The 12539-nt window shown below is 47.2% G+C and overlaps 2 protein-coding genes across 4 annotated transcripts in view; one reads left to right on the top strand and one right to left on the bottom strand.

Annotated features, from left to right (window-relative positions):
* LOC310843240 (cilia- and flagella-associated protein 337-like) overlaps positions 1-12539 on the top strand; it is a 1288916-nt gene that overhangs the window by 730933 nt on the left and 545444 nt on the right. The gene's annotated exons all lie outside the window — the stretch shown is intronic.
* Positions 1-12539, bottom strand: part of STARD13 (StAR related lipid transfer domain containing 13) — a 231072-nt gene that overhangs the window by 113139 nt on the left and 105394 nt on the right. The gene's annotated exons all lie outside the window — the stretch shown is intronic.

Genomic DNA, 12539 nt, shown 5'->3' with positions numbered 1-12539 from the left:
AACTTCCTTCCTTCGCACTGGAGTTTGTTTAAACTGTGGGATACAGAGTTCTGGAACTTTTTCTTAAAACTATCGAGAAGCAGAGTAAAGGAAACTCTTTAGCGGCACAAGTAACAGGGGGAGAAAAAGTGAAGCTGAACAATCCCTTTAAGCTTCTAAATCATTGTAACAAAGGACAGATTCATATCACTGCTCTTTTCTAATAAAGGGTGAGGGTGATTCTCCCTCTACCCCCAATCACTCCTGCAATGACTCATGCGGGGCTTTGTCTTATAAGAAAGATGCTTCTGGTTATTATGAGTACAAAAGCCCTCAAGAATTTGGTCTTGTCATCCAATTGAATCTAAATAGTCCAGGAAGCCTTTGCACATTTGAATCCTTAAAAAAAAAAAGATTTTCAGTACTGAAATAGACCCACTGTAAAGAGTTATCTAGCATCCCAACAATGTGTACTCATGTCACCAGTTTTGGGTTTGTCCACTGTCTTTTCATGCTAAGCCAGGAGGATCTATTTATTGAGCATTTATCCTGATATGCTTGCAGAACACTAACATGGAGTTGGCTTTAATCGTTCTGATTTGCTTGCACATTTTCCCATTAACAATTGCTTCATTTCATACTTCTCAGTGCATTTTCCCCATCGCTTTCCTAATCACAAAAATGGTGCTTCTTTTTAAAGGAGGCTTTGGTGCACTAAGGTACTTGATCCACTTTAATTTTGCAAACCTAAATTTCCCATTGTGTGCTTGAACCCCTCCCACAAAATACTGACAGCCTGATATAGCACCCTTTAACCTAACATGCATTTGAGGAGCCATTTCTTAATTTTTTAAAAAATCATATATTTATATGGTGGTAGTGTTGCTGTTGGGATACATCTTAAATCAGGCTGAGACTCCAGTCTGGGTCTCAGGTCACCAGTCAAAGCCCACAGGACTAAGCAATCATCCATTTAGTTTTATAAAACACAATGTTTACTTTATTCTGCGGAGGACTCTGGTGTAATGTTTTCATTTGTATGAGAAATTTTCAGTGTGTGGCTATTCTTAAAAAAGCAAAATATATACACACAGGAAAACAGGAAACTGCCTTATACTCAGCCAGGCCGTTGGTCCATTTAGCTCAGTATTGTCTATGCTGACTAGCAGCTTCTCTTCAGGATTTCTGACAGGGTTGTCTCCCAGCCCCAATAATACTAATAATGATGATGATAATGTTAATTTTATTATTTATATTCCGCCCATCTGGCTGGGTTTCACCAGTCACTCTGGGTGGCTTACAGCATAAATGAAAGCATAATAAAACATCAAACATTTAAAAAATACAACATATTATACAGACTATAAATAAACCAATAAATCAACAGAAACTAATCATCATCATTCAGGTAGGTAGCCGTGTTGGTCTGATGCAGTCAATATATATATATAAATTGTCCAGTAACACCTTAGAGACCAACTAAGTTTGTTCTTGGTATAAGCTTTCATGTGCATGTTGAATGGTTTCTTTAAATTTTAGGTTTCATTATTGTTTCAAAAGATGTGTATGTCTTTAAGGGCCAGAGGAAATAACATGACTTAGTTTTACAGCCGTGGAGCAGTATAGCAGGTTCTGTTAAGTTATGTTAATTAAGCTGTTGGGTATGTATACAAAGAGCAGCATGTAGCTCTCTCAGTACCCTGCTGGATGGATCACACTTATTGATATAATGTAATTTAGTGTAAAAGGAGTTCTTGTTTTTGTTATTTGTTATTAAACCAAGCAAAAGTTACTTTTGCATTTCTTGAATGTGTGGTCTCCCCAGCGCGCCTTCTGCTGCCCAGCTAATCTGCAAAAAGCCAACAGTGCATGCACACTTCTTCAGATACAAGAAGTGTGCATGCACACGAAAGCTTATACCAAGAACAAACTTAGTTGGTCTCTAAGGTGCTACTGGACAATTTTTTTATATGATCATCATCATCACTTTGCAGTTACAACCAAATTAAAATAACCACCAACCCCAACCCAACAAAAAGAAAGCAGAGGAACCAAAATTAAAACCATTTAAAACATTTTAAAACATTTTAGCCGGTTGCCCCAACCCCAGAGTTGTTCCAGCAATGTCCCTCTGGCCTCCCAGGAGCCTCTTTTGGCTGTTCAGGGTGAGTCTGGGCCTCACCCTCTAGGACAGGTGGAAATGGGCCTTGCAGCAGGAGCACTCACAGGGATTGAGACAGGGACCTCCTGGATTCAAAGCAGATAATCTACTGCTGAGCTGCAACCCTTCTCCACCTAAAGACTACATGGAACCCACTTATAGGATATAAATTCGCCACAGAGCTGTAGAGCTTCAGAATAATGACCTCTAGGACTCTAGGACCCTGTCAGAGCCCTCATGCCTCCTTCCCAAAGCCCAGTGCCTCACTTTCCTGGCCTTGCGAAGGCAGCAGGAGGGCTGCAAGGGTGCATCAAATGTTGCCAAGGGCCACAAAAAAACCCTTGAGGGCCACATGCGGCCCTTGGGCCACACGTTGGACTACCCAGTTCTAGACCAATAAATTTATCAATTTATTGAAATCATTATATTCTATAATAATAAATAATAATAATATTTGAAATTAATATAGAGTTGAAACTTTAAAATTTACATCTTACGTTTGGCTTCTTCATGACAGGTGAAGAAGGATGGTGTTTGTTTCACGAAGTTGTCAAGCAGCTGTGCTGTGATTTGGATACTGAGTGACACTAGTACTTACTGCCAATACCAGAATGTTCCTCCTAGGTTCACAGAACTACTTAAATCAAGATTTTAAGGCTTGGGAACAGCATCCCTGCTCTCCTTCCAGAAACCAAAGGATGCACTTAGTTAGAAGAAGGGAACTGAGAGGCAGAACCTTCACCAACCTCCTTTTTGGAAAGGGCATTTGTAACACACAGGCTAGAAATATTTTCAACAAACAATGAAAATGTTTATTTCCTGAAAATGGAAGTGCCGCCAAGTTCTGAACATATTAATTCTCACTGATTTTAAGTAGGTTTTCTTCTAAATAGCAGTGTGATCCTATGCAGCCCTACTCCACTGCTTGGTGAAAGTTCCCACACTCTCTAGAGCAGGGATGTCCAATCAGTAGATTGCAATCTACTGGTAGATCCCTGGCTGATCCTGGTATCCTTATCATGTACAAAAAGTTACTCTGTGCAATCCTCCCCCCAAAAAGCTCAACAACTCTGGGCAATCCACCCACCCAACGCGCGTTCCTCCTCCCTCCAATGACAATCGGTAGATTCTGGCCAGTTTTTTATACTGGGAGTAGATTGCAGTCTCTTGGGTGTTGGACATGCCTGCTCTAGAGAGAAGACAAGGCTAAGAACAGGCCCTTCTGTTTAGCAGGTATCAGGACAGCTCTGTCCCTCTAGTGGTGGTTCAAGTCTGTGGCACCAGTGGAAAAATGGGATGGAGGATGCTAAGTTATCTTGAGAGGCACCAAGACAAGGTTTCTTCGGAATAGGATGCTGTTATGGCACAGCTCTTTTCTTGCAATCTAGGGGTTAATGCGGGACACAGGGTCAGGGCAAAGTCATTGCTTACTTTAATAATTTTGCTCACTATGTTTATAGTTTCAAAGGGAGTTTACCATAAAAAGAAAAAACGAGGCACTTATTTGATACATATTAGATTAGAATGATCCCCAGTTGCCTTTCTACCCTATGGTTTTATGAAAACCAAGTGGAACCAAAAACTTGATTCACGTGATCTCCCCATGACCAGTTCTAGAACGGAATTAGTATAGATGGGATTCACCTAACGAATCCCAAGAACAGAAACCCTGAACAAGGACTTCTGCTTGTGCAATAGTGCCTCCCCCGCTCTTCCCCGTGTGCCCCCTTGCCCCCTAAATTGGCTTAGGGACAGGGAGAATCCCCAGAACAGCATACAGGCACGGAAGAGGGGGATCGTTCCATCTGGCAAGCTGAAATGTTGGTGCTAATGGAACATTCATCTTAGCATGATGTTCACTTCCTCCCATAACTGTCAACGCTTCCCTTTTTAAAAGGGAAATTCCCTTATTCTGAATAGGATTCCTCACAAGAAAAGGGAAAAGTTGACACTATGCTTCCTCCTCCTCCTAATAATAATAATAATAATAATAATAATAATAATTTATTATTTGTACCCCGCCCATCTGGCTGGGTTTCCCCAGCCACTCTGGGCGGCTTCCATAAAAACCAAAAATACACTAAAATATCACAGATTAAAAACTTCCCTGAACAGGGCTGCCTTAAGATGTCTTCTGAATGTCAGGTAGTTATTTATCGCTTTGACATCTGATGGGAGGGCGTTCCACAGGGCGGGCGCCACTACCGAGAAGGCCCTCTGCCTGGTTCCCTGTAGCTTTGCTTCTCATAATGAGGGAACTGCCAGAAGGCCCTCGGCGCTGGACCTCAGCATCCGGGCAGAACGATGGGGGTGGAGACGCTCCTTCAGGTATACTGGGCCGAGGCCGTTTAGGGCTTTAAAGGTCAACACCAGCACTTTGAATTGTGCTCAGAAACGTACTGGGAGCCAATGTAGGTCTTTCAAGACCGGTGTTATATGGTCTCGGCGGCCGCCCCCAGTCACCAGTCTAGCTGCTGCATTCTGGATTAGTTGTAGTTTCCGAGTCACCTTCAAAGGTAGCCCCACGTAGAGCGCATTGCAGTAGTCCAAGCGGGAGATAACTAGAGCCTGCACCACTCTGGCGAGACAGTCCGCAGGCAGGTAGGGTCTCAGCCTGCGTACCAGGTAGAGTTGGTAGACAGCTGCCCTGGATACAGAATTGACCTGCGCCTCCATGGACAGCTGTGAGTCCAAATGACTCCCAGGCTGCGCACCTGGTCCTTCAGGGGCACAGTTACCCTATTCAGGACCAGGGAGTCCTCCACACCAGCTCGCCCCCTGTCCCCCAAAAACAGTACTTCTGTCTTGTCAGGATTCAACCTCAATCCATTAGCTGCCATCCATCCTCCAACCGCCTCCAGGCACTCACACAGGTCCTTCACCGCCTTCACTGGTTCTGATTTGAAAGAGAGGTAGAGCTGGGTATCATCTGCATATTGATGGACACCCAGTCCAAACCCCCTGATGATCTCTCCCAGAGGCTTCATATAGATGTTAAAAAGCATGGGGGAGAGGACGGAACCCTGAGGCACCCCACAAGTGAGGGCCCAGGGGTCTGAACACTCATCCCCCCCCCCACTTTCTGAACACGGCCCAGGAGGAAGGAGCGAAACCACTGTATAACAGTGCCCCCAGCTCCCAGCCCCTCTAGACGGTCCAGAAGGATGTTATGGTCGATTGTATCAAAGGCCGCTGAGAGATCCAGCAGAACTAGGAAACAACTCTCACCTTTGTCCCTAGCGCGACCAGCGGTTTCAACCAGCGCGACCAAGGCAGTTTCAGTCCCTTGATGAGGCCTGAATCCCGATTGGAAGGGATCCAAATGGTCCGCATCCTCCAGGCGTGCCTGGAGTTGTTCAGCAACCACGCGCTCAATCACCTTGCCCAAGAATGGAAGATTTGAGACTGGGCAATAGTTGGCCATACTGGCCGGGTCTAAAGATGTTTTTTTAAGATCGGTTTAATGACCGCCTCTTTCAGCGGATCTGGGAATGTTCCCTCACAGAGGGAAGCATTCACCACCCCGCAGAGCCCATCGCCCAGCCCTTCCCGGCTTGCTTTTATTAGCCAGGATGGGCAAGGATCCAGGAGACAGGTGGTTGGTTTCACGCGTCCAAGCAGCCTGTCCACATCCTCGGGGGTAATGGATTGAAATTGATTCCATGCAACTTGACCAGACAGAGCTCTAGCACTCTTCCGCCCCAGCCCTGCTCCCACGGTGGTGTCTAGCTCCTTCCAAATATGAGTGATTTTATCTGCAAAAAACTTTGCAAAATCATTGCAGGAGATCTTGGGGTCTTTACAAAGCCCCGGTGATAAAGGTAGTTCCGTTAAATTACGAACCACCTGAAAAAGTCTCCTGCTACTATTTTCTGCAGATGCAATAGAGGCGGTGAAGAAAGTATTCTTCGCCGTTGCTATCGCCACTTGGTAGGCTCGACGTTGAGCTCTAACCTGTGTCCGGTCAGATTCGGAGTGAGTTTTTTGCCACCGACGCTCTAGCCGTCTCAGTGATTGTTTCATCGCCCTCAGCTCCGAAGAAAACCACGGAGCTGTCCGGGCTCCATGCAATCGGAGAGGGCGCTTCGGAGCCAGACAGTCGATAGCCCTGGTTAACTCCGCATTCCAGCGGGCCACCAAGGAATCAGCTGAAAGGCCATCAACATGGGATAAAGCATCCCCTACCAGTCTCTGGAAACCATTTGGATCCATTAAGTGGCGGGGGCGGACCATCCGAATTGGTCCCACCTCCCTGCAGAGGGGAAGGGTCGCGGAGAAGTCCAGTTGCACCAGGAAGTGATCTGACCATGGCAGATTTAGGCACTTGTATGCATGCATTAAATGTTGTGTGTGGTTTAGCAGAGCGGCATGCAACTGTTCCTGCATACATAAAGGCCATTATTGCTCAGGGAAGCATCTCATAGCCCCAAAGTACACATGTTTACTCAGATGTAAGTCCTAGTGAGCAATAAGCCAGTGTGTGGCACTGGTTAATGTTGGACAAGAACCTGAGAGACTCACTCAACTCTGAAACTGACTTGGTGATCATGGGCCAGATGGTCACTTTTCCTTCAGCTTAACCTACCTCACAAGGATAAAAATGGGAAGCAGAGAAAATTATGCATGCTATCCTGAGCTTCTTGGAGAAAAGGCAAAATATAAATATAATAATACTCCTAGATAAGTGGGTATAGGACAACCCAATTTAGTGTTCATATCGAAGTGTAAATGGTTAGATGAATTTTCTTCAAATGTGCCAGTTATATCAAAACATTTCCCACATTGTACTAATATGTCCCATGCTATAAAACTAGCAGCAGGATAGAGCAATCACTGTATTATTATTTATAAGACATTAGTACCAAAACAATATGACTAGACAGGAAAGGCAGTAATTGTTTGATGCACGTTACTCCTTGCAAATACCAACTCATTACAGAAGCGTTATTTTTTTAATTTACTGGAATCTACCTATTTCTACAAAGCACCTTAGGCTACATATCTATTGCATGGAAGATGCTACATTAGTTGTCATGATTATATTACAGAGTTAATTAATGCCTCAGAGCGTATTCACAGTTTTATGTAGTTGGACCTCTGCTTAAAACACTGATAGGATCAAAGGCTTCAATGAAATGCTAAAATTACTTCTCATCTATTCACTGTGCACATTTAAGAAGGCTCCTGAGTCTGGTGATAACTGACAGACCTCTGTTTGGTTCCTAACTTTGGGAGTGGAAGGCAGACTGAATCATTTCAGACTTTATTGCGTCAGTGTTTCTCTTTACGATGTTCATTCATAGGGTGTGAAGTGCAATAGCTCTTCTAAAGAAGCCACAACAAACTCCTGTGATGGAAGGTGGCAACTCAGATGGCTTGTTCTAACCTCCCCCATGAAGTAAATTACAACCCACAACATTAAAGCATCTTGTTACAATAAAACTCTAAAAGAATTCCTACTCCATGTTTAGGCTGGCGCTCACAAAATTGTCTGGTGAAGTAACGCTAATGCAGTTTAGTGCAATGGCATTGTTCAAGAAGAACGTTGAAGTCAGACTTCTGTGAGTGGTGAATGCTGGAAGTCTCCCAAAACTGGGGAAGTGTGAAGTAGCCATACTAGGTGTGATGGGATAATGAGCTGCTTGTGCGTAAAAGCTTGATCCCTCTGGGGTTTGGCTGGTCACCCAAACCTAGGCACTAACGGAGCCCCCAAAGCATGACTCCGTCAGTCGCTGGTAGAATCTGACAGTGGGCGTCTACGGAACTTACTCCAACATAAAAGCTGTTTGACGGACATGCGCCTTCGTGACTCTCTGCGTGACAGTTTCCGGCGAAGGGTGGGAGTTCCTAACGGGGGTCTATTTACCTCTTCACTATTTTCACTAGAAGTATCCCAGAGCCTCTCCCCCGACTCCCCTTCCGCTGGAACTCCTGCTCTCCCCCTACTGGTTCCTTCTTCTGCTGTAGAGTCTCTCCTATTCTCCTGGAGCCTCTCCACCACCTGTCCCTCCGATGGCAGTTCCCTGACATCCACCTCCCCCCCAGGGCCCCCTTCACCCCCCCGCCTCCTCTCCCACTGGCGGTGAGGGCGGAAAGCCCCGGAAGGAACTCTCCTCGTCGTCCGAGGATTCAAACACTTCTAACCACGGCGTACCGTCTCTCTCCTCGTCTTCCTCTTCTTCGTCGGAGTCGGCTTCCTCACCCACCCCTGACTCTGGGAACCCTTCAAACTCCCCTTCCTCATCGGTGGTCCCAAAGTGTTCCCTTCTAAATCGTGCCACGGGTTGCGGTTTTTTTGGGAAATGCTGATGAAATGTTTCTATTAAAACCTCGTCCTTGACTAACTCTGCTGGTACCCAAGTGTTTTCCGACTCAACTTCCCCCTCCCATTCTACCAGATATTCCACCTGATTCCCCTTCCACCTGGAATCAATGATTCCTGCCACGTTCATGTCGCGTTCTCTCTCTTCTATCACGGGCGTTTGGGTGACCTCTCTCTCACGCTCCCCCCACTCACGTCCCTCTCGGTACGGCGACAGTAATGACCTGTGAAATACTGGGTGCAATTTCATGTGACTGGGCGGTCTGAGTTTGAATGTTACTGGGTTGACCTGCTGTATGACCTCAAAGGGTCCCAATCTTTTGGATCTCAATTTCTTACTCCCTCCCTTGAACGGTAGTCCTTGGGTGGATAGCCACACCCGGTTTCCCACCCTTATAGTTTCACCTTCCCTCCTATTTCTGTCTGCTTGTTTCTTATATTCTTCCTTGGCTTTCTCTAAGTTAAGTTGAAGCTGATGGTGGATCGCTTCCATCTCTTCAAAAAAGTGTTCCGCCGCCGGCACGCTCCACCTCTCCCCTCCTTCTCCTGGAAATGCCCGGGGATGACACCCATAATTTGCCAGAAAAGGACTCATCCCTGTGGACACGTTCTCCGCGTTGTTGTAGGCAAATTCTGCCAGAGGTAACTTATCTACCCAGTCATTTTCTCTGTCTTGTACATAACACCTCAGGTATTGTTGTAAAATCCCGTTTGCCCTTTCCGCTTGCCCATTTGTTTCTGGGTGCCGGGCAGTTGAGAAATTGAGTTCCACGTGCAGTAAGCTCATAAGTTTCCTCCAGAACCTGGAAGTAAACTGTTTCCCTCTGTCGCTGACCACCCTCAAGGGGGCGCCATGCAACCTGAAAATATGCTCTACAACTAACTTGGCGGTTTCCTCCGCGGTGACCGCATGGGAACAGGCTATAAAATGACACATCTTAGTTAATAGATCTACCACCACCATGATGGCTGTTTTGCCCTTGGATTTTGGCAGGTCCGTCATAAAATCTATGGATACTGCCTCCCATGGCCTTTCTGGTGTGGGTAAGGGTTGTAATAGCCCCGCTGGCGCCACCCTCTCCCCTTTCGCTCGCTGGCACCTGTCGCAACCCCTGACATATTCCCGTACGTCCTGCCTCACCTTGGGCCACCAAAACTCCCTGGTAACCAACCACATGGTTTTGTGCTGTCCAAAATGCCCCGCTGTGGGGCTGTCATGCAACTGCTTGAGTACTCTGCCCCTCAGTTCCCCATCTGGTATGTACAGTGCCCCTTTGTAATACAACGCCCCGTTCTTTTCTTCAAACCCCCCTGTATTCTCCTCTGTCCTCCTGAGTTCTCTGAATTTCTCTTGGGCGTATTCATCGTTCTCAGTACCCTCTATCAGTTCCCTCTGCCCCACCAATGCCGCCCCACACACCCAGCGGTCTTCAGGGATTACATGCCTTGCCTCAGGCGCTCCCTCCCCCTCTAAGTACTCAGGTTTCCTGGAGAGAGCGTCCGCCCTCACGTTCTCGGAGCCTGGCAGGTAACGAATCTCAAAGTGGAATTTGGAGAACTCCTGGGCCCATCTCACTTGTCTCTGGTTCAGCACTCGTGCTGTTCTCCAGTATTCCAGATTTTTGTGGTCAGTTCGGACTTGAACCTTGTGCTGCGCCCCAATCAGCAAGTGCCGCCATCTCCGGAATGCTTCATGAATGGCGAGCAGTTCTCGGTCGTATACTGTGTAGTTCCTCTCAGATTTGTTCAACTTCCGCGAGAAGAACGCACACGGTCTCCATTCGGACGTATCTTTTCCCGGCTGGAGAAGCACGGCCCCCACCGCTCGGTCTGACGCGTCAGTCTCCACCCTCATTGGTTGTTGTAGATCTACGTGCAAAAGTTGCTCTTCCGACGCAAACGCCTGCTTTAAGTGTTCGAACGCCCGCTGCGCTTCTTCCGTCCAAACAATTTTTTTCTTGCTGCTAAGACAATCCGTGATGGGCGCTGTTAAATGGGCAAAGTTTTTGATGAACTTCCTATAGAAGTTTCCGAAGCCCAGGAATCTTTGCACGTCCTTCTTGGTCTTTGGTGTTTTCCATTCCAGTACCGCTTGCACCTTGCTGGGATCCATGGCCAATCCTTTGTCAGACAACCGGTACCCCAGGAATTCCACCTCCCTGGTATGAAACTGACACTTCTCCAGTTTCACCCACAGCCGATTTTCTCGCAGTTTGCTCAGTACTTCTCTTACATCTCGCACATGCTGCTCCTCATTCTCTGAGTATACCAGGACGTCATCTAAGAACGCTACGCAGTTCTTGTAGAGCAATGGCCCCAGGACGTGATTCATGAACGATTGAAAACAGGCCGAGCCCGCCTGTAGACCGAAGGGCATAACAAGGTACTCAAAGGCCCCTAAGGGGGTGAACATAGTGGTTTTCCACTCATCCCCCTTTCTCACACGTATCAAGTTATATGCCCCTCTAAGGTCCAGCTTGGTAAAAATTTTCCCTTTTCTCACCCGTGTCAGAATGTCATCAATTCTAGGCATAGGGAACGTCACTGGTTCTGACACTGCATTTAAGGCCCTGAAATCACACACAAGCCTGGGTTTACCCGTGTTTTTTTTTGTCCACAAAGAACACTGGGCTGCCCCCCACCGCTCGTGACTCTCTGATGAAACCTCGCTTGAGGTTCTTGTCAATGAACTCCCTTAACTCCTGCATCTCACTGTCTGACATTGCATACAGTTTGCCCACTGGCAATTGTGCTCCTGGGAGTAAGTTAATTTGACAGTCAAAGGGTCTGTGCGGGGGCAGTTTATCTGCTTCCTTTTCGCTAAAGACGTCAATCAAGTCAGCGTATTGTGGTGGCACCTTCCCCTTGTCCATCACTTCCATCCCTGCTAGAGTGGCCCTGGCCCCTGCCTGAGCCTCTCCCTCCTTGCAGTGTTCTAGGCAATGTGCTGATCCAAAGGAAACCACTCTCTGATGCCAGCCTACTAGCGGATCGTGTAGTGCCAGCCAGCTCATTCCCAAAATAATAGGAGCTCCTCCCAAGGTGGCTACGTTAAACGCTATCAGTTCTGTGTGTCTTGCCACCCTCATTATCATTGGTACAGTCTGTTGGCTCACTTCTCCTCCCAAAAGTTCCCTCCCATCAATCGTGGTAACCTGCAAAGGCTTACTTAATGGGATAGTCTGTATCTGGTGTTCAGCTGCAAACTCCTTACTCATGAAATTACAGGAGCTGCCTGAATCCAATAGCGCTTTTATCTTTAGTGGGTGTCCGTTTGCCAGTTCCAGCAACACCTCTATCACAAGCGCTGGTCTTGGAGGTTCCGGCGTGGCCACATTCACTACTCCCTGGCCTGGCTGCTGTGCCCTGATGTTGGCAGCCAGGCGTTGGCTTTTACTTGCTCCTTGATTTCTTCTTCCTCCTTTCCCCCAACAGTTCCCGCCATCCCTTGCCATTCCTTCCTTTGCGGACAGACTCTGGCAAAGTGACCTGGCTGTTGGCAGAGATAACATCTCTTGGCGCTCTTTCCCTCCTTCTTCCGCCCCTCACTGGTGTTTGAAACTGCGCGTGCGCGCGCTGTTCCAAGTTCCATCGGCTCTGCTGGCGGGAAAGGCTGCTCCGGAATCTCCGGAATGCGGAAGTCCTTCCAACGTTCCCCCTTTCCTTCCCGCTTTTCCAAAGCTCTGGCTTCCTGGCGCGCTCCTATGGACAGCGCAGATTTAGTCAGCTGGTCCATAGACTCCGCCCTAGGCGCCCGGGAAAGTTCATCTTTCACTGCCGGAGAGAGCCCTTCTTCAAACAGCATTTGAATAGGTTCACTCACAAGGTCCCACCCCAGTCTATGAATCAGCATGGTGAACTCAGTCCAGTACTCACGTACAGATCAGCTCCCCTGTTTACACGCCATTAACTGCCTGCGCACCACCCCTTGCTCAATCTCGCTGGAAAACATCAAGTCCATGGCGCGAAAAAATTTCATTGTGTCCTTTAAGATTTCATTATTGGCTGCCATCAGGGGCCTAATCCAGTCCCTCGCCCCTCCCTCTAGATGGCCAATCACGTACGCCACTCTAGAGT

Source organism: Podarcis gaigeae (genome assembly GCF_964106915.1).
Source record: "Podarcis gaigeae genome assembly, chromosome: 4".
In the NCBI taxonomy this organism is placed as follows: Eukaryota; Metazoa; Chordata; class Lepidosauria; order Squamata; family Lacertidae; genus Podarcis; species Podarcis gaigeae.
Note: the sequence above shows the minus strand (reverse complement) of the source record. Positions and strands in the feature narration are given on the sequence as shown.